This window comes from Mixophyes fleayi, chromosome 9 (assembly GCF_038048845.1).
Source record: "Mixophyes fleayi isolate aMixFle1 chromosome 9, aMixFle1.hap1, whole genome shotgun sequence".
In the NCBI taxonomy this organism is placed as follows: domain Eukaryota; kingdom Metazoa; phylum Chordata; class Amphibia; order Anura; family Limnodynastidae; genus Mixophyes; species Mixophyes fleayi.
In genome coordinates this window covers 82,232,401-82,255,472 of record NC_134410.1, presented here as the reverse complement: position 1 = coordinate 82,255,472, position 23,072 = coordinate 82,232,401, and the positions used below count along the sequence as shown (strand labels likewise).

Here is a 23,072-nt window from a genome sequence, read left to right as displayed (position 1 = left end):
TTTTAAATAACAAGCTAAAGGTAGTCACTGTATGCCAAACTAATGCATCTACTTTAGGGTGATCACTCCTCAATAAATATGTACACCTTTGCAGCAAATAGAGGGCAGCTGAGGGCCCCCTTGTTACGTTAGCTGGATTGCTGTGAATACTGCTACCACATTCCAGGCCATCTAGAGCTCTGTGGAGCAGCTTCCATAGAGCTCTGCTATGGACAGATTCTCGGCTTCAGTGTTCCCTAGGGGGAAGACCCTACTACTTGCTATTATTTGCTGTGCAGAGAAGGTAGGTTTTATTTCGAAGGGGTTGTAAAAAGGATATGAAAGCCGAGATAAGCAAACTTGTTCCTGTATGCTTTACTTTACCAGAAGACAACAGAAAAATAATACATAATATATTTATAAAGGATTTACCTTCTATGGTATGCGCCCAGAGACAAACCAAATAGAGCGTTTATCAGTCTTCTATCCATTTTGACATGCTTTTGTTGAAAAATGCATAAGTTTTTTTTATCTTAACATAGGTTTTTATTTGTTTGCATATTAGTGTTTGTCTTTAAAAAGTGCATTTTTTGTTTTGTCTGCCAAATCCTATTTTTCCCTGCATGAGATCTAAACAACGAGTGCACATACATTTTATAGGCCCAACTTTAGGTAAACTACCTTTTTTTCCTAGTATGCAATCATGGTAAATTCATTGCATTATTGATGATTGAGAACTGTTTAAAAAAAATAAACTTCTCTTTTGCATTCTCAGTTTTAGTGCTTTGATTTGAGTGCATTGTCCAGTTTACAAGGTCAGACAGTCTACCTGAGATAGGAAGCTTTTCGATGGTCCCAGTTCCACCCTAATTTCATCTTTTCAAGGGAGCATTTCAGTGCAGTAGCCGAGGTGGCCAGATTACGAGCAAATAAATTAGAAGAAAGAAAAAGGACACTGCCAACATTTTGTGTCATTACGCAAATCAGTGAGTATGGCTTCAGAAAGTGTCTGAGTTTTTTAACAATCCTTTAAGAGACACAAACACGCTCAGCATATCTCTTTAGCATAACTATGATTGAGTCTTAACCACTAATTAGCAGACACACAATCATACTTGCGAACATTGGCATATTCTTCAGGAAATCCGGTGGGTGGTTGGAGGCAGGACCCGGTGAATTGCGTCACTGTGGCGCACAAATCCTGTCACTAAGTCCCACACCTGCCAATTAACTACTGCACTGACCGGAAATCGGGAGGTTGACCTGCTCGTCCGGGAGGACTCCCAGAAATTTGTGAGTCTCTTGGACATTCTGGGAGAGTAGGCAACTATGCACACAATACTTCCCACCCATAATGGCTTGTAGGGATAATGCAGCAAGTTTTTGAATGAAGGTTTTCAAACAGACCGGTCTCTGGTACCTGCTGGCTATACATATAGCTAAATGAAATCATGCCAAGTTTTGCACATAGATGTCTACAGGGCAGGCCCTAGATCTAATGGCACCTTGTGTGAGAATCTTTGGTGCGCCCCCCCATCAACTAAGTTTAATAATTTGTACTTTTATTATTAACTGGAAGAAAAAAAAATATAACAAAAGACAAACAAAGAAATACTAGGGTCTCTTGATATATTTGAAATACATATATAAATATACAATATATATACAAAATTATTTGCCAGCACCTGTTAATTATTAAATTAAGGTGTTTCAATCAGACCAATTGGCAGAGGTGTATAAAATCAAGCACCTAGCTATGCAGTGTCTATTTGCAAATATTTGTGATGCAAAATGGGTCGTTCTGAAGAGCTCAGTGTCTTCAAGCATGATACTGTGATAGGATGCCACCTTTGCCATTCATGATATTTTTCTTCCCTGCTGGATACTCCACGGTCAACTGTAAGTGATATTAGTAGAAAGTGGAAGCGTTTAGGAGCAACAGCAACTCTGCCACGAAGCACAAGATCACGTAAAATCACAGAGCGGGGTCAATGACTTCTAAGGCACATGGTGCATAAAAGTCACCAACACTCTGCTGATTCCATAGCTGAAGAGTTCTGAACTATCACTGACGCTAATGTAAGCACAAAAACTATGCAGCGGGAGCTTAATAGAATGGGTTTCCATGGCTGAGCAGCTGCATGCAAGCCTCACATCACTGAGACCAATGCCAAGTGTCTGATGTAGTGGTGTAAAGCACACCGACACTGGACTGTAGAGCAGTGTTCTGTGAAGTGACGAATCGCGCTTCTCTGTTTGGTAGTCAGATGGGCTAGTCTGGGTTTGGCGGATGTCGGGAGAATGTTACCTGCCTGACTGCATTATGCCAACTGTGAAGTTTGGTGGAGGAGCGATAATGGTATGGGGCTGTTTTTCAGGGTTTGGGCTAGGTCCCTTATCTGAAGGGCAATTTTGTTTGTTCAGCATACCAAATCATGTTGGACAATGCTATGCTTCCAACATTGTGGCAACAGTTTGGGGAAGGTCCTTTTTCTATTCCAAAATATCTGTGCCCCAGTGCACAAAGCAAGGACTACAAAGACATGGTTTGATGAGTTTGGTGTAGAAGAACTTGACTGGCCCGCACAGAGCCCTGACCTCAACCCCATCGAACACCTTTGGGGAGAACTGGAACGGAGATTGCAAGCCAGAGATTGCAAGCCAGGCCTTCTCCTCCAACATCAGTGCCTGACCTCATAAATGCTCTACAGAATGAACGGGCACAAATTCCCACAGAAACACTCACAACAACAACAGAAGAGTGAAAGCTGTTATTGCTGCAAAAGAGGGACCAACTCCATATTAAAGTATATGTATTTGAACACAATATCATTACAGTCCCTGTTGGTGTAATGGTCAAGTGTCCGAATACTTTTGTCCATATAGTGTATATTACACTGCTCCCCCACCTTCATCTTTACTTCCCTGCTTCATCACACAGCCCCCCCCCCTCCATTCTTTGCTTATTTTCATATGACCTTTTCTTCTGTTGTCTCTTCTTCTGGCAGCGGCTTCTCCCTGTGTGATTCCTCACTGACCGCATTGGTACATGATTATGACGTAACGCCCGACCGTCTGTGAGTAGCGCACTGCAGCCGTGTATGCAGGAGGGGTAGCAAGGCAAGGTCTGACCGCCGGGTCAGACAGTACCACGAGCTGCCCCTGCGTGCCGACCCCTTTTTTGATTGAAAAAGTAGCTTTATTTTGTATAAAGTACAAAAAACAGAGTTCATACATTTCAATCAAGTGTACACAGTACACCGTGAGACATGATCATGCATACGTTTTAGTACAATACAGGGCATAAAGTACAAGACATGACATCCTACACTATATACATCGAGTACTGCACTAACCATTCAAACTTAAAACGTATCACAGTGCAATAAAATAACATTGGATGTGAGGGGAGGTAGGTGAGAGGGGTAGGGTGATGGAGTCACGAGCAAAAAGTTTTTATTGAGGACAGACACAAAGGGAAGGGTGCATAAATAGACATGACATTCAATAATACTTCATGCTGTGAAGGGGAATGGGTTGGAGGGGGGAGGGAGGGGAGCACAAACCAAAGTTTTTATTGAAAATAGACACAATGGGGAGGAGAAGAGGAGACAACAATCAATCAATTACAATCAATCGTCGTCTTCATCTTCCTCAGGACTGTCAAGGGTGTTATAGTCTCTTAACAGGCTATGGATAAGCCTCCGACAGTCCTGGATGGTCATCTTCTCCCGCTTCAAGATGAGGCGGTTCCTGGCAAGCCACATAGCGTCCTTAAAACAGTTCATAAGGCGCCAGGCCTCCTGGATTGCCTCAACGGTGTGAGTCCCAGGAAATAATCCATAAAATACCGAATGGTATGAAAGGCAAGTCCTGGGCACACTGTCCTTAAGTTCATGTTCCAGGGCATCCAACAATGCCTGTGCAGTGGGACAGTCCCAAAAGATATGTTGAGCAGTCTCCCTCTTGGTAATACAAAAGGGGCAGTGAACATATCTGCACAGGTTCCGGGAGTGCATAAATGTCCTGAGAGGCAAACCCCCCTGAATGGCCATCCATGCAATGTCTTTATGTCCATTAGTCAGTCTCTTAGAGGCCACATTCTCCCAAACATGTTTGGCCGTGGCCACTGGGAGCCCTGGAACAGACTCCATAATGTCCTTAGCTCTGATGAGCTTGTGGATAGTTTTAGGTTTCCACAAGTCTGGTTTAAGTCCCTCCAGATGGTGCTCCCTCACAAATTGTCCAACATCCAGGTAAAACCAAGGTGTAGTCCAGTTGTAAGGGAAGGAGCTGTCCCACTTGTCCCAACCAAGTTTCCTCCAAAGAGGAAGAAGGAAAAAGCGTGACATGGACTTCCCAGCAGAGCAAACGTTCTTTTCAAGGAGTGTCCTGCGGATACAGTTGCAAACAAAGAAGGCCCGCAGCATGGTGGGGATATCAGGGATCCCTTTCCCACCTTTGTGGGGCTCCTTGTACATAACAGACCGCTTCACTCTGTCCATTTTGGAGCCCCAGATGAAGTGAAAGACTGTCCTCGTGATGGTCTTACAGACGGCAGCAAGAGGTGGCCAAGCTTGGGCCGTGTACTGAAGAACGGGAAGAATCTCGTTGTGCAGTACCAGTGCTTTCCCTTCGATGGTAAGGAGTCTGAGGCTCCACAATCCAATCTTTTGTCTGACTGTTGCCAGTCTCTCTTCCCAGCACTTCAGGGCCGCCTCCTCTCCACCGAACCAAACTCCGAGAATTTTGATGAAGTCCGGCTTGATTGTGAAGGGGAAAGCAGCGGGGGATGACAGGTGCCACTGACCAAACAGCATTGCCTCTGACTTCCCGCAGTTGACTTTTGCCCCTGAAGCTTGGCCGAAGTTGTTGCAGGTCTGGACGAGTGCTGCCACCGAACGCTGATCAGCGCAGAAGACAGTGACGTCGTCCATGTAGAGCGAACACTTGGCCTCTAGTCGGTCTGGACCCGGTGCGGTGATCCCTCTGATCTCTGGGCTTCGCCTGATGGACATCGCAAAGAGCTCTATACAACAGACAAAAAGGAGAGGTGAAAGAGGGCAGCCTTGTCTGACCCCAGACAGTACAGAGAAGGGGTCAGTCTTCCAGCCGTTCACCAACACCGAGCTGTAAATATCAAGGTACATCAGGTTAACATAAGAACAAAACATATCACCCAATCCAAACCTGCACAGAACCTTACGCATAAAACCATGAGAGACACGATCAAAGGCCTTCTCCTGATCAAGACTGACCAGGGCCACATGTGCATGGCGGTCTTTGATATAATGAACCGTGTCCCTCAGCAGCGCAAGGCTGTCTGCAATCCTTCTCCCAGGAATGCCACAAGTCTGATCGGGATGAACAATTCGCCCAATGACAACCTTTAGCCTGTTGGCTAGTACCTTGGCCAAAATCTTGTAGTCCACGTTCAGGAGGGAGATGGGCCTCCAATTTTTGAGGTCACATCTCTCTCCCTTGCGCTTATACAAAATCGTGATCAAGCCCTCTCTCAGAGTAGGAGGCATCCTGCCCTCCACCACCATCTCCTCATACAGCTCTAGCAGGTCCGGGCCAATGAGGTCCCACAGCGCTACATAGAGCTCGGCTGGGAGGCCATCACTGCCTGGGGTCCTGCCCGGCCTAAAGGATTTAGCGGCAGAGTGCAGCTCCCCCAAGGTGAGGGGGGCATCCATAGCTGCCCTACCTGTAGGATCAATAGGGTTAGTGATACCTGACAGGAAAGATTCAGCTGCGTCGTCGTCTGTAGTCTTAGGGGAGTAGAGTTTGCCGTAGTAGTCTGTGACGACTCCCATGACGCCCTCCTTCCCCCTCCTGGGGGTGCCAGACTCGTCCCGCAGCTCAGTCAGGGGCGTGTGGCCGGAGTGGAGTTTCCTGAAAAAGAAAGAATTACATTTCTCACCCTTCTCCAGATTCTCCACCTTGGAACGGAAGATGATGCGATTGGCCTCTTCCTCGAAGTGCCTTTTCAGGCCCCCCTTGGCCTCAGCCAGATCATCCTTCACATCCCAGCCGCAGAGTTGGAGGTCCAGCAGGGACTGCAGCTGACGCTGAAGCCTCCTGAAGTTCCTCTTCCTCTCACACGCCTGTTGGCGGTCTTTAGCCTGAAAGAAACTGCGAAACTTGCCCTTGACATACTCCCACCAGTTAGACATACAGTCAAAATACATTTTGTCATTTTTCCACATTACATAGGCATCCCTCAGCTCAACCATCACCTCTTCCTTTCCCAGCAGGGCGCAGTTCAACTTCCAAGAGCCAGGGCCGGGAGGAAACCCGTGACCCAGAACACCTTCAAAGAGAATGGCCCTATGATCAGAGAAAAAGCAGGGAACCATGACATGCCTGTTTTGTCTTACCGCTCTCGATGTAAACACAAAGTCAATCCGGGAACGCACTGAGCCATCGGGGCGACTCCAAGTATAATTCACAGAGCCGGCCCCCATGGATCCCACTGCATCCCGCAAGGATGCTTCGGCTACCATCTCCTGCAACAACCTGGAAGAAACATCAAGTTTAGCATTAGTACAGGAACTCCTACGTGCCGACCCCTGCCTTAGGAGCTGAATATCCTAGGTGTCGGAGCCACGTGTAGCTGCACTTGTTCCAGCACTGGATGTCTCTAAAACTTTAACTCCATTTTACTGTTACAGCCATAATCTGAAATTGTGATGGATGGATATTTCTGCCTAGGTATGCTAGGACATTAAAATGTTCACTCTAGACAGAAGAGTTTAGTATGCAGAACTGGAGAGCAGTTACTATATTTCAGCAGTTTCTGAAACAGGTGCACTTTGGGTAATGAATAAACTAAACATTTGGATGTATGAACATTTCATATACATGTGCTTTTGACACAACCTTGATTCATCAGTTTAACAGGTGTATTGCCTTTAGTTTTGGCCCCTGTTCCTTACACTCTATCTCTCTCTCTGGTTTCCTGCTTACCTTCATTTTATTCTTCCCATTACGACACTGCTCTTGTTACATGCAGACCTTCCTTCACTTTATCATATGAGTAGACAGGTTGCTGCCTCCCAAGATTATTTATTATTATTATTATTATTTTTTGCTCCTCTTGTTTCAGCTGTGCCCTCTACCACTTAGAATGTAAGCTCTTTAATGAGCAGGGTCATTCATACACTTTGTTTTCATGTCTGCATTTATTTTGTCTACCTTTTATGTCTCTGTTTTGTGTATGTACTGTTTTCCCTACTGTACGTACTGTTTTCCCTACTGTACTGTGCCACTGTGGCGCCTTAAAAATCTACGATAATGTATAATCACTTTTGTGAGAGCAGTTTCAGTGGAGTGTTGGGGATGGAAGCTTGTTTGCAGAGAGTCCTCATCAGCTGTTTATATAGCGCCACTAATTCCGCAGCGCTGTACAGAGAACTCATTTACATCAGTACCTGCCCCATTGGGGCTTGCAGTCTAAATTCCCTAACACACACACCTACATAGACAGACACACAGACTAGGGTCAATTTTGTTAGAAGCCATTTAACCTACCAGTATGTTTTTGGAGTGTGGGAGGAAACTGGAGCACCTGGAGGAAACCCACGTAAACACGGGAATAACATACAAACTCCTCACAGATAAGGCCATGATTGGGAATCGAAGTTATGACCCCAGCGCCGTGAGACAGAAGTGCTAAACACTAAGTTACAGTGCTGCCCATAATATAACATTGCAATGTTGAGAATGGAATGAGAAAAGAAAGTGAGATAAGATTAACACACTCCTACTCTGAAATGTGCTATGCTGGGGCTACATACAATATATTGATTGCCCAGCACATTAACATAGCATAGATGTATTTAACAGTTTATATTTGGGCAATTCTATCTTCTATGACTTACTATATGTAATACAATTGTATACTATATGGAGCACATTTGACCAACACATAGCAGCTTGAGTCACCTTCACACATAGTGTACTAGCCTGTGTCCCCTTCACCCCTAGTCCACTGGCCTGTATGCCCTTTACACGTAACATTTTTGTGTTCTGTTCTCCATGTGAAATACCTAACTGAACCTCCAAACATTAGCCTTGTTTGCACCACATAGGGCTAATATGCACAAAGATGCAGGAGTACCACAGTATTATGAAACAGAGTCACACTCCAATATAGAAACTAGGTTAACGGTCAATGTGTTCTGGGTTCAGCAGAAAAGTAGTGTTATGTAATACGGTGCTTGTCAACACTTCATGTTGAGTATGAGTTCTGAAAGTCCTTCTCAGCCTTTTGGCTAAGATCAAGTGAGTACCTGTCTGAGTAGGGATTCCTAAACCTGAAAGGGCCATGGGAAAGCTTGGTCTGGTCAGAAGGCCGGTGGCTTTGAAAGCCTGAGATAGTGTCCCTGGAGTGGTGACCCAGGGATGCCATAATTCACTTGGGGCGTGGGACCCTCACTTGATACATGGCACTGTGCACGAACCTCTTTTTCAAGTCACACACTCTTCTTGCCCCGGCCTTTTGGCTAGGCAGGAATAATTTTTAACATATCGGCCAAAAGGCTGGGGCAGGTTTACACGGTACTATTTATTTTTCTCACCGTTTGTCACTCCACTTTTTGTTATGTTTTCTTCATTTTATGTTTTCTTCACATGGAATGCTGATTTTAGGGTGCGGGTATGCCCTTATGGGCTCTCCCCCCGAAGATTTAGGGGGGTGGGGGGACTGTGTGGCCCTGAGATTCCGGCCCCCCTGAAAACATTGTTGGTCCTCCCTTCAGGGGGTGGACAAGTTGCCAAGCCCTGGGTGAAGCTTCGGCGGATCCCAGGGGCTAAAGGGGGCCTCCTAGCCTTGCGGCGATCCTAAGGGTCCTTTTTGGATCTGGAGGTCGGGACTAGGACCATTCCTTTATCGAGGAGGGCCATGTACCGCACCCTTGTGCACATTTTTTAAGTCACGCACTTTTTTTTCGATCACTTGGGTTAGAGAGCACTGCTTTTCAGGTTTTCAATAAAAAAAAATGAGTTCTGAAAGTGCTCCGCTGAAACAATAATGAATTGCATGCTACAATGTTCCATTCAGCAAAATTACCGTGATGTCCTGCCCTTGAAAACTGGAAACACATGAATGAACAGGAGATGTGAAATAATAATGAAAAGTTGTTCAGACCTTAATTAATCCCATCTTACAAATGCACAGATTATCCTTAATAGAAATGTCAGTGTTTTTCATAAAATATATAATTAAAGGTGGTGTTCCCATGCTATTCAAGAACCTGTGATGATTCAAGGGTCTTTTCTCCTTTGGCTCACTAGGGCTAGAATTGGCCCTGTTAGGCACAACACATCCTCATGTATTCATTCCATTGAGCGTCCTCACTGTTCTTAGAATGCAACTGTGTAACACCTGTTCTGATAGGCAGGTGATCTTTTGACAGTAAAACCTGAGTGTGAGATTCAAACTTTGAGTATGTACTTGGTTAATGCAGCTCCTGATCAAATAGGTTTATTCAGTCATGGACCGTCCTAGCTGCTGTAACAGATATTTGGCTTGGTGCTAGAATAATGTTTATTTATATTCTTACTGTGACAACTGTTGTACTGTATATGTTAAGTTATTAATAGTTTTTTTTTTTTCTTTTTAAAGACAAAAAACAAAACACTAACACGTTGGTGAGATGAAAGATGTAATGTAAGAAGCAGTTTGTAAGATTTGCTCTATAATAAAAATCCCTGCTTTAATTTCAACCTGCCTAGACAGTGTCCTAAATTATCTGCAGCTAACCGGAAGCTTAAGAAAAATGGTTGTTAATAGCAATTCAGTGAAGTTCAGTGGCCAAGCTGACAAACTAGAATTGCCAACTAAGAGTAGGTATGTGTAAATGTACACAAGAGGTCAGGTCTACCCCACTCCAATATGATTGGATTTAAAGATCAAAAAGGCCAAGGTACCATTTCTCTTAAGCTGGGCACATACTACACTGATTATTGAGCCAATCAGATGATATACGACTGATTGGCCAGGACTTACCCGATGGTCCAAAGTTGTCCCAAAGTGCCGATCATCGCTTCATCTGGTTGGTCGTACTGGTTTTGATTTTTGTCGTTTAGCAGCTAGTGAACTGTCGGCAGCTGCTGACAGTTCAGTGTAAATCTGCATCCTGAGTGAAGGAGAACGGAGACAGCGAGCAAGCACTTGGTCAGCGAGCAAGCACACGGTCAGCGTTACAGATAGTGAGAAATGCCAGCCGTTTTATTCATTCATTCTGCTGCAGCACAAGTCTTTAATGTAAGCTTCACTAGGTTAGCTAAATAAACGAAGAGTGGTCTTTAAGGGCAGAGTTGACACTGCAGGACATTTTCATGCTTCAGTTCCTTATCAGAACATCTTACAGGCTGACAGCGACTGGCTGTAAATCTGAAGGTAAATCGTGTGTAGTGTGTACACATGAATCAGCATGCTGAACGTGACTTTTTTTTTCTCTGTCGTTAATCGCTAATCGTTAGCATTTCATGTAGTGTGTACCCAGCTTTAGGATAGGCGATCAAAGTGTGCACATATGCAAAATCGAAACTACAAAAGAAATGTGGGAGGAGCTATGGGAAGTGTGTTAAAGACCAAAATTCGGCAATAAATTGGATTTCATCAAACTAAGCTGATTAGAAGTACCATTACAAAAATAAAGCAGCTATGTGTAATTGGAGAAGTAATCTATATAGTGGCTTTGCTATTGTTGTCTTCTAGACAGCTATGAAATGCTTGTGACCATACTTAATGATCTGGAGGTTTGGAAGTGTTATGTCGAAGTTAAGCTTGTGGATAAATAAAAGTAGAAAACAGAGTGAAAGCAATTGCAATGTGCCCTGAGCATAATCGGCATTAAAGACAAAAGAATAGGGTAGAAATTATAGTCCACATTGTAAAAAATCATGTGAATGTTTTGTATTCATTAAACCTGATCGCCTATATATTGAATGTTGAGTTTGGAAACTAGATGAAGAAGCAAAATAATCAGGTAAAGCCAAAATGATGACAACACTTCAGCTCTTGAGGCTGTCTTTTAACTCCCCTGTGTGTAGATCATGAAAACATGCATGATGTGTTGACTTTCATCCATGATTCATATAATTAATCATACTTCTATCTTCTCTTACCTCCAAAGTGATACTTAAAGAGAGTTACCTTAGCTAATTGAACACATATGAACTCATAATGAATAGTGTAAGGTTACTTCTCTGCCCAGTCTCTCCTACGCTTACCAAAAATATGCCATTTAATAATGTAAAGGTATCGCAATTGATTAGTGCAGACGTATGATGAAATGCACTAACTGCTTGAAGGGGAAAATTACAAGAAATAATTTTTCAGAATCCACCAGTAGCAGGGCTGGACTACTTGTGGACGCGTATGAGCCATTGAGCATTGCGCCCCCCTGAAAGAAAGACATTTTCACATCTTCATCAGTGATCATTCAAGGTACACCATTATCTACCAGTTTTAAACCAAGTATAGTGTACCACAGAAAGTTGAAGAATATCTTGGTCGAGTAAGACTGTCAAAAGATATTACACAAGATACCAAAGACGCTACGTATAGATAATGGGCCTGAATACACGATTAGTAATAATACATGCCATCTTAATAAAGCATGGGATTTTGTTCAGACTGTAGTACTATACAATCTTGAACAAAGTGACCTAGCAGCGCACCATACCCACTGTGAAAGTGGGCAAAGTATGCTCTTTGACGCAGATATGCCATAAACTTTCTAGTGCAAATTGACAACATGTCACTTTCCAATGGCAGGGCAGTTACTTTTAATATGCAGGGCAAGTTGCTTTTACTGCATTACAGGAATGTTCAGGCAAAAACAAAGCCCCACTGATTTCTCCTCTCCCTGTAATTCATTAATTCTTTTTCATACACTAGCACTTCATACCTTGCATACAAGCATCAGCTAGAGGGGGATGTCCCTGGTATCACACACCTTGCTGCTTCTCTGCATCATTGATTGGCCGTGAGCGGGACCCCAGGTGACATCGTCACTGTTCTTTGTGTGCTCACAGCCAATAAATGACTTGGGACAGCAGCATATGGTGTGTTATACCAGGCACATAACCTCCTCTGTTTACCGCTTGCTTATGATAAATTACCTGTGAGCCTGGTTGGAATTCATTAACAGAGGATTGGGACACTTGTGAAGGAGAAATGAATTACAGAGGAGGGCTATGAGTGCTGGTGGTGGAAAATAAATTTATTAGTGTGTAGGTATATGGCTATTATCAAAAGTTGACATCCGTCTATTATCTAAATATGTGTTATGTACAGGACATATACAGTTTACATGTTGGAAGATTAAAGAATTAATTTTTTTGGAGACAAAAATGTAAGCTTGCTTGACATAACTAGAAGGCAACAAAAAAAAGAATGATTTAATGCACTGGACATCTAAGTGTGAAGCAATCATAACAGCATATTATCTCCAAATTAATTTGCCCAGTAATGCTACAGAGAAAATTCCACATTAACAAAAAGATGCTAAAGTGCAGCATATTAGAATATTTGGATTCAAGGCCTATGTACATGTTTTAAAACAAAAGTGTAATAAAGTAGAAAGCTCATACAGAGAAAGGAATTCTGGTAGGCTACAGAGAGAGACAAAAACAATACATACTTTTGCACTAATATACCAACAAAATAACTATTAGCATAAGCTAAGTGATTGAGCCCTTTTGTTTTACTTAAATTTCATGAAGTTTCCCAAGTGTTTTAGCCTTGGCAACAAGCTCGGTCATAAAGAAACAATAAAGGTTAACAGTGAATTCAAATTAGGCATACCAGCCATCAGAGGAGAGAAAGTAGTACCACCTGTAGCATCATTTTTAGAAGATGGAACAGGAGCATTTCAGTAATGTATGGTTCAAACAGCACCACAATCTGAGCTAGAGTAGTGGAAATTAATGCACATACTGCTTATCCATGAGAAGAAAAAGTGGATTGCAGCTGCTAATGAAATCTCTCAGCCAGGTCCAGACCTGGGAACTCCAGATAAACATCAGGCAAGCATACAGTTGGATGCAAATGTATTTATAAGCACAACTACAAGTGAAGACAAAGTTAACAGATTCAAGGGAAGATTATTTGCAAAGATATTTGCAAAACATATGGTGAAGATTGTGATGCTGCTATTTATTTATTATCTAAAGAACATTCAGGAACCTGATTATCATGGCAATTGTATGAAAGCTGAAAGTAAGACATTTTGACTGCGTTCCTCATTGGTGACTTTGAAGAGGAGTTGTATATGTCGCATCTTGAAGGATATGCCAGAAATGGAAAGAGCTCCTTATTTGCAAGTTCCAGAGGACACTCAGAGTTGCTCCTCTGGCTAATTTCTTGAGTCTAAGATGAGGAGGAACTAAGTGTTCACACAGTCAAACTGAACCATGCTGGTACTCCAATTGTAAAGATAAAGCATTGATGTACCTGCTTCTTTATGTAGAAGATCTGACCAGAACAGACAAGGAACAAAAATCTTAAAGTGGATGTAAAGCTCCTCCACAAACACTTTGAAATTAAGGACCTGGAAAATGTGACCTACTACCTTGGAATCTAGATTCATCAAAAGGAATGTGGGAGCTATTCACTTAACCAGCACTAAAATCAGTGCATTCTTTATCCAATTTGGGAATGACTAAAGACAATGGTGCATCTACACAGATACATACCACCTAAAATTGGAAGGTGGTGAGATTCTGCCTAACGCAAAGAAGTACAGACATGCAATGGTGTCATTGTTATAGGTTGCAAAAACTTTACATACTAATACACTACATGGACAAAAGTATTTGGCCCTACCTGTTAATTATTGAATTGAGGTGTTTCAATCAGATCCATTGCCAGAGGTATATATAATTAAGCGGCTAACCATGCTGTCTCCATTTGAAACCATTTGTGATACAAAATGGGTCGTTCTGAAGAGCTCAGTGACTTAAAGCTGGGAATTTTGATAGGACGCCACCTTTGCAATAAGATGGTTTCTGAAATTTCATCCCTGGTGGATATTCCACAGTCAATTGTAAGTGATATTATTAGAAAGTGGAAGCTTTTAGGAACAACTGCAACTCATCAATGAAGCAGAAGACCACATAAAATCGCAGACTGGGGTCAACGACTGCTAAGACGCATGGTGCGTAAAAATCGCCAACACTCTCCTGATTCCATAGCTGAAGGGTTCCAAACTTCTACTGACATTAATGTAAGCACAGAAACTGTGTGTCGAGAGCTTAGTGGAATGGGTTTCCATGTTGGAGCCTACATCATTAAGACAAATGCCAAGCTGTCACGTCTTTCACTAGAAATGCCACTGACTGGTATTGGCGCTACTAAGCTGGGAGGCGCCGAGTCTAACGCACCACCAGTGTTCACCAGGGATCCCCGCAAGGAAGTATGGGCTTTGCTGCGTGAGGTGCGCAGGTCGCAGTTCTCCCAGATAGTCACCAGTGCAATGGATGGAGCGTAGTCAGACAGGCCGAGTCGAAACCAGAGAAGCGCAGTACCACGGAGAGAAGACAAAGAGTAATCAGAAACGGTTTAAGGGTCAATACCAGAACGGGCAAGTACAAGGGGAGATCCGGAGGAGTAGTCAGACAAGCCAAGGTAATCGGTAACACAGGAGACAATCAGGAACTTTCACAATAGCGCTGGAGCAGGGTAGAACCAATACTCTGGCACCCTAATGGTGAGAGTAGGAGGAAATGAGCAGGGGGATTTCCGGCGATCAGACTCAGCTGTTCGCCGGGTAAGCGTTCTGTTGTCTAGCAACAAAGACGGTGAATCACGCGTGAGCGCGCCCCGTTACCTAGCAACGGGCGGCCGTCTCCGGCACCCATGGGAGCTGCGGAGATGGCGCCTGACAGTATCCTCCCCCTCTTTCTTGTGGGTAGTATAGGAATCCTGCAAGAATTTTGCCAAGAGGCGTGGGGCATGAATATCCTCCTCATAGACCCAAGACCTCTCTTCTGGACCGTAGCCCTTCCAGTGGATCAGAAATTGGCGTCTCACACGAGAGATTCGGGATTCTAAAATGCGTTCCACCAGAAATTCTTGACCCCATATGGTCCTAACTGAAGGAAGTGAAGGGGATTTTTTGGAAAATTTGTTGAGAATGAGTGGTTTTAACAGAGAGATATGTAACGTGTTATATATCCGAAGAGAAGCTGGTAGATGAAGTCTGTAGGTGACTGGATTAATCACATGAGAGATGCAAAAAGGCCTAATATAGCGTGGCGCCAATTTCATAGTGGGAATCTTGAGTCTAAGGTTGCGGCCTGCTAACCACACTTTATCTCCTACCCGAACAACTGGAAAATTCCTTCTATGCCGATCAGAAAAGCGTTTGTAAAGATCCGAAGACTGTATTAACCTGGAATGTACTTGGGACCAAATTTGGGAAAAATTGCGGACCAATCTCTGTGCGGCAGGTATTGAGGAATCGGAGGTATTGGAAAAGGTGGGGAGAATAGGATGTCTACCGTAGATGGTAAAGAAGGGAGAGTTACCTGTTGACTCATGCTGGTGGTTATTATGAGTAAACTCCGCCCAGGGTAAAAGCTCACTCCCAAGAAGATTGCTGATCAGAACAATAGCACTTAAGGAACTCCTTTAAGTCCTGATTAGTTCGTTCAGTCTGACCATTGGTTTGCAGGTGGTACCCGGAGGAAAATTTTAGACTGATATCAAGCTGTTTGCAAAAGAACCTCCAAAATTGGGAGACAAACTGGACTCTGCTATCAGAAATTATGTCCTTCGGGCAGCCATGGAGGCGAAAAATCTCTCAAATGAACAGAAGAGCTAATTGGGAGGCGGAGGGTAGACCTATGAGGGGAATAAAGTGAGCTAATTTTGAAAAGCGGTCTACCACCACCCAAATGGTATTGAAACCATGACTAGCAGGAAGGTCTGTGATAAAGCCCATGCTAATACTAAGCCATGGAAGGTCCAGAATAGAGAGAGGATGGAGAAGACCGTCAGGAGATCTCCTAGGAATCTTATGTCGGGCGCAGACCTCACCAGTACGAATGTATTTCTGGACATCGAAGGACAATGAGGGCCACCAATATAGACGAGATAAGAGGGCCACCGTCTTCTTAACCCCAGCATGACCAGCGAATCTGGCGTTATCAGCCCATCTCAGGAGTTTAATGCGCAGATGTTCTTCCACAAAAGAGCGACCAACAGGAGGAGTCTTGAGAGAAGAATTTGTCATTGCTAGAATCGTGGAGGGGTTAATGATTGGTTTGGCAACCATGGGTGGTAAGGCGTCTGAGGAATCAAATGATCTGGGCAGTGCGTCGGCACGAAGATTCTTAGTACCGGGCCGGAAGGTTAGTATTGGCTGGAATCTGTTAAAGAATAGCAACCAGCGGACCAGGCGGGGGTTTAGGCATTGTGCAGACTGCAAGTAGGTAAGATTTTTATGATCAGTAAACGCCGTGATTGGAAAGCTTGCGCCCACCAGCAAGTAGAGCCATTCCTCTAAGGCAGTCTTGATGGCGAGAAGTTCTTTATCTCCAATCCTATAATTGGCCTCACTGGCAGAGAACTTTTTGGAAAGGGAACCGCAAGGAATAGAAGGGCTGCAGAATTCTTCTGAGATAGAACAGCTCCAATCCCAACAGTGGATGCATCGACTTCCAAAAAGAACAGTTTGTTCTGGTCAGGTTGAGATAGGACGGGTGCTAGCATAAAGGCGTTTTTAATGGCTAGAAATGCTTGTACTGCCTCTGGAGGCCAGGATTTCGATTGACCGTCCTTCTGGGTAAGGAGAGTAATGGGAGAGATTAGCGTGGAAAATCCCTTGATGAATTGGCGATAATAATTGGTAAAGCCAATAAGCCGAATAGCCTCCAATTTGCTGGGATCCATCTGAAGGCCAGAACCCGATACTATATATCCCAGGAAGGATACTTGAGAACAATTGAAGAGAGACTTCTCCAGTTTGCAGAATAGCTGATTAATGCGTAAACGAGAAAATACCTCTTTAACATGCAGAAGATGAATAGAAAGGTCTTGTGAAAAAATCAGAATGTCATCTAGGTAGATTACCACCGACTGATAAAGTAAATCTCTACATATTTCGTTAACAAAATCCTGAAAAACAGCTGGTACGTTACAAAGCCCAAAAGGCATCACGAGGTATTCATAGTGGCCGTCTCTGGTATTAAATGCGGTTTTCCACTCGGCTCCCTTACGAATTCTAATCAAATTGTAGGCCCCTCTGAGGTCCAACTTGGTAAATACTTGTGCCCCATGAATGTGATCCAAGAGTTCTGAAATCAGGGGAAGGGAATAACAATTCTTAACAGTGATGGCATTTAATCTCCGGTGGTCAATGCGCGGTCTGAGAGAATCTTCCTTTTTCTTAACAAAAAAGAAGCCTGCGTCGGCAGGGGAGGATGACTTCCTGATAAATCCCCTCTTGAGATTCTCGGAAAACATATTTGGACATGGCCTGTGTCTCAGGTAAGGATAGAGGATACACCCTGCCTCTAGGAATGTTCTTTCCAGGGATGAGGTCGATAGGGCAATCCCAGGACCAATGAGGAAGAAAGGTTTCAGAAGCAGTTTTAGAGAAAACGTCAGCAAAACCAGAGTAAGCTTCAAGAAGACCCTCCAGAGAGGATGTGCAGAAGCAGACCAGCTTGGGTCTCAAGTGGGAACCGATCTCAGACACCTCTTGGTACAAGAGGGACTCCAGCGGATAACCTGAGCTCGCTGCCAGTCAAATTGTGGAGAATGAAGTCTGAACCAGGGTAGCCCAAGGATGATGGGGTTAATCGACTGAGGTGAAATCAAGAAACTTATAAATTCGGAATGAAGCACTCCTACTTCCATCTGGAGCGGAGAAGTGGAGAGAGAGAGAGAGCCATTGGAGTCTCTATTCCCGTCGACAGCGGTGAGCATCAAATGTTGGGATAATGGTACCGTATCAAGACGGAGTTCAGCCACCACTTTGGAAGAAATTAGGTTCCCTGCAGACCTGGAGTCCACGAAGGCCCAGGTAGTAAATGGACCACTGGAAGAAAGCAAGAAGACAGGCATCAAAAACTTTGATTCCTTCCGGAAATAGGGAGGAAGGGACTAGGATCCTAGGTTGACCTCCCTATTATCACCTAGGTGGTGGTGTTTCCCGGTCTCTTGGGACAATCGGAGAGAAGGTGTCCTGGTTCACCACAATATAAACAAAGACGGTTCCTCATTCGTCTTTCACGTTCCTCGGGAGAAAGGCTGGAACGGCCGATCTGCATAGGTTCCTAAGAGGATGGAGGAAGTATAAGGTTAAGTGCCAACCGAGGAAAAGGCCGACGGGTTCGGTCCAGTGAAGGGTAATCTTAATTGTTCAGCATATCAAGTAATTTTGGTCATTGTTATGCTTCCAACTTTGTAGCAACAGTTTGAGAAAGGTCGTTTTCTATTCCAACTTGACTGTGCCCTAGTGCACAAAGCAAGGACTACAAAGACATGGTTTGATGAGTTTGGTGTGGAAGAACTTGACTGGTCTGCACAGAGCCCTGACCTCAACCCCATCCAACACCTTTAAGATAAACTGAAATGGAGATTGCAAGCAAGGCCTTCTCGTCCAACATTAGTGCCTGACCTCATAAATGCTCTACAGAATGAACGGGCACAAATTCCCACAGAAACACTCACAACAACAACAGAAGAGTGAAAGCTGTTATTGCTGCAAAGGGGGGACCAACTCCATATTAATGTATATGTATTTGAATATAGTGTCATTACAGTCCCTGTTGGTGTAATGGTCAAGCATCCGAATACTTTTGTCTATATAGAGTATGTAGCCAAAATAGAACCTATAACATGTGAGTAAGTCTCCCCAAAAGAGATTGGAATGCTGTAATGAGAGTTTTGTAATAACTTAAACAAATATGAATTTGGTCAACAGTTGGCTAGTTGTTCAAACTAGGGGATAAGCCAATTTCCTGGTCCAGCAGAAAGCAAGTATTTGTTAAATTATCATCTACATTAGAAGAATATTTTCAGCTTCAGAAGCTTTTGCTAACCAGCATGTGATCTGATTGGACCAGAGAATATTCATGTGTGGAATTTGCAAATCGTGAGAAGATCAGCTTTTGGTGCAGCCAGTGCATGACTTTAATCTAAAAACTGCCTTTTGTTTATGAGAAAACACTAAGGGGTAGATTTACTAAGCTGCGGGTTTGAAAAAGTGGGGATGTTGCCTATAGAAACCAATCAGATTCTAGCTGTCATTTTTCTAGAAGGTACTAAATAAATGAAAGCTAGAATCTGATTGGTTGCTATAGGCAACATCCCCACTTTTTCAAACTAGCAGCTTAGTAAATCTATCCCTAAAAGTAGTATGTGTGTGGAGTGTTTATCACCCAGAAGAGATTCAGATAAAACTCAGTGGAATGGTTTTGAATGTTGGGTAACTAAGTGAATATGAAAGTAAACAATATAAACAGTAAAAGATAATAAATATAATAATAACAAAAAATTGGGGATTTTTGGGTCATTATACACAGAGTTTGTTTGTCACCAGGACATGTGTTGTATACATGGATTCTGGTTATTGGGCACAGTATACAGTCATGACCAAAAGTTTTGAGAAAAGTATTGATTTTCACAAAGTTTGGTGCTTCAGTGTTTTTAGACCCTTTTGTCAGATGTTGCTATGGTATACTGAAGTAAAATTACAACCATTTCATAATTGTCAAAGGATTTTATTGACAATTAAATTAATTTTATGCAAATAGGCAATATTTGCAGTGTTGACTCTTATTTTTGAAGACCTCTGCAACTGGCACTGGCATGCTGTGAATCAACTTCTGGCCCATATATTGACTAATGGCCACCCATTCTTGCCTAATCAGTGCTTGAAGTTTGTCAGAATTTGTGGGTTTTTGTTTGTCCATCTGCCTTTTGAGGAGTTCTCAATGGGATTAAGATCTTGGGAGTTAACCGGCCATGGACCCTTGATGTTTTGATTCCCTAGTCACTTAGTTTTCACTTTTGCCTTATGACAAGATGCTCAAAAAGGCATTGTTTGTCACCAGACTGTTCTATGATGGTTGGGAGAAGTTGCTCTCATGTTTTGGCACCATTCTTTATTCATGGCTATGTTCTTAGGCAAAATTGTGAGTGAGTCCACATCCTTGGCTGAGAAGCAACCCCACACATGAATGGACTGCTTTACTGTTGGCATGACACAGTACTGATGGTAGCGCTCACCTTTCCTTCTCCAGACAAGCATTTTTTCCAGATGCCCCAAACAAACTGAAAGGGGATTCATCTGAGAAAATGACTTTACCCCAGTCCTCAGGAGTCCAATCACCCTCCTTTTAAAGCTTTTTAAGGCAAAAAGGGACTTTGAAATTAATTGCAATTCATCCGATCATTCATCATGACATTGTGGAGTATGTGCAAATTGCCATCATAAAATCTGAGGCAGCAGACTTTGTGAAAAATATTTGTGTCATTCTCAAAACTTTTGTCCTTCCTTCAACCCAATCGTCTAGCCATCACAATTTTGAATTTTTCAAGGCGCTCAGATCCTGACGCTTGCCCATTTTTCCTGCTTCCGACACATCAATTTCAAGAACTGACTTCACTTACTGCATATTCCACTCCTTGACAGGTGCCATTGTAGCGATATAATCTACAAGTTAACCCGTGCATGATACTCATGCATTCTAGTCAAATCAAGATACTTAAGGTCTTAAAAAGGTTCTTGTCATGCATTTGGGCCTAGCCCAGGCCTCCTCAGGTGAAGATCGTTACTTCCCGACGCAAGCGCCCTTTTTAATGTGTGTTCATGAGGTAAAATTACCTCACGAAAATGAGTTTGAGCCCTACCAAATTTCAGCCATTTTTGAATTTTTTTTCCCACACACACTAAGAATTTAGTAGGTCAGTGTATAACTCTGCCCAGCTGGTGGCGCTGCAACTTGTTTTTTTTTTTCCACACACAGACAGACGCCACTAAGCATTTATATATTAGATGTTATTCACTTCACTTGTCAGTGGTTTTAATGTTGTGGCTGACCGGTGTGCATGGCAACGGAGCAGTTGGTTGCCCAGTATGCAACTCCCCTTAAGATTTAAAATACTAGTTAAATAAAAGGCTGCTCTCTACTGCTTGATGATGTCAGTTGTCGAATGGGTGCTTATTAGATGATTTTGGTAATGGTAATTTTGAGGCTTGTCTTTTAGATACCATTGCCCTCAAATTTAAATACTTCTGCAAAATTTCCTATATGTTTAAATATTTTTTCTCTCTTCTCTATTCCCTTCCTGTCTGGTTTTCATCTTCCTTGTTCCACTCTCATAAGTTCTCCTTCCTCCCTATCATTGTACCCAGTCTCCTCTCTATAGGAATAGAAAATGTGGTGAGGTTGCTGTTTAAAATCTTCTATTTAGATATTATAGTGTAATAACTGCCATGCTTTTATATTTATCTATGTTCATTTTCAATATTCTTATTATTTAATGCTTCAAAGAGCTTATCTCATTTTACTTCTCTCTTTTTAGGTATATTTTTGTCTTCCTTTTTCACATACGCTTGCATATATAGTGCATCTGCTTAATGTCTGCACCACAACATAGTTTACTTCCTGTGTACATAGAACGCTTAAACACAGCTTTTTGTAATTTAGAGGTAACACCTGAGAGGGAACACACAGCAATGTAGTCTCTTCTGCTCAGGATTGGGTAGCTTGTTATATGTTAAACACACAGATGCATATCCCTTCCTCCCCTCAAGCTAAGTATAGTCCAACATACTTTTCAGATAAGTTACCTTTAAGCTGCACTGTCACACACTATTCAAAGGGGGGAGGAGAGGGTCACAGTTGTGACTCTGGGCTGTGGGAGGAGGAGGATAGGGCGGCTCTTAGAGTGGGGCCATTCTTGTCCCCTGGACACTGTCACCATGTCACCTTCTACCTTTAACCCCTGCACTGACACTGCAAAGCAATCCGTGTGTGTGTGTATATGTATATGTATATATATATATATATATATATATATATATATATATATATATATATATATATATATATGTGTGTATATATATATATATATATATATATATATATATATATATATATATATATATGTGTGTATATATATATATATATATATATATATATATATATATATATATATATATAAAAATAATGTGTGTGTGTATTGTAACAAAAGGAGGCATTCAGCTGGCAATATGCAGAGAAAGCAGGGAAGTAGAGTAAAACATTTGTGCAGTAATGCACCTAGACTGAATGTAAAGACCTATGTATGAAAAGCAATAGTTAAAGTTTGGTTTAACTTACATGACTTGAAATCCTTCCTCTCAGCAAACAGACAGGGTGGGTCTGCTAGAATTACAGAGCCAGTGATGGGCATTTCCATTTAAAGAGAAGGTGGGTGTGTCACCTGTCCATCAAGCTAAGGCTGGGGGAGAAGTATCGGGTATAAAAGCTTGTTTATATCATTTGTGCACGGAGACCAATGCTGGGTAAGCTGGCTGGTCCTGAGAGAGAGCTGGACTATGTATAGCTAGTGTTTAGGGTCTCCATGATTGCTGTGCAAGTATACGGTGTCAAAACAGTTACCATCCTGACAATAAAGCACCATAAAAAGGAAGAATTTGTTCGCGTGTGCTTCTGCAGTAGCGGGCTCTTGCCACAAGTGGTGTCAGGAGTGGGATGCTCCCGGAAGCAAGTTTCCGCTACCCAACCCGCGCAGACGTCAACATGGAGGAAGTACTGAGAACCCTCGTGAATGTGCCCGCTGCGCAGCAAGAACAGCAAGCTCAGATGCTACGAGTTGCAGAGGCACAGGTGGAAAACACAAGGCTCTTAAGAGAAGAGTTAAGCCAGGTGAGGCATGACAGAAATGAACCACTTGGTCCTGTTCTCCAGAAAATGTCGCCAGCTGATGACATAGAAGCGTATCTGGTGTCCTTTGAGAGACTTGCAAAAAGGGCAAAATGGCCTCCTATAGATTGGGCTGAGAGGCTGGCGCCATATCTGACTGGTGAAGCTCAGCGAGCTTATATGGATCTAGA

At 42.9% G+C, this 23,072-nt stretch overlaps 1 protein-coding gene across 2 annotated transcripts in view; it reads left to right on the top strand.

The window, feature by feature from the left end:
• LOC142100784 (Krueppel-like factor 8) overlaps positions 1 to 23,072 on the top strand; it is a 121,688-nt gene that overhangs the window by 11,321 nt on the left and 87,295 nt on the right. The window contains exon 2 of one of the 2 annotated variants that reach the window (XM_075184590.1): positions 755 to 965. The exons of the other annotated variant lie outside the window; for it this stretch is intronic. The gene's annotated coding sequence lies outside the window, so the exon portion shown is untranslated. The remainder of the gene's footprint in view (positions 1 to 754; positions 966 to 23,072) is intronic. 2 annotated transcript variants of the gene reach the window in all.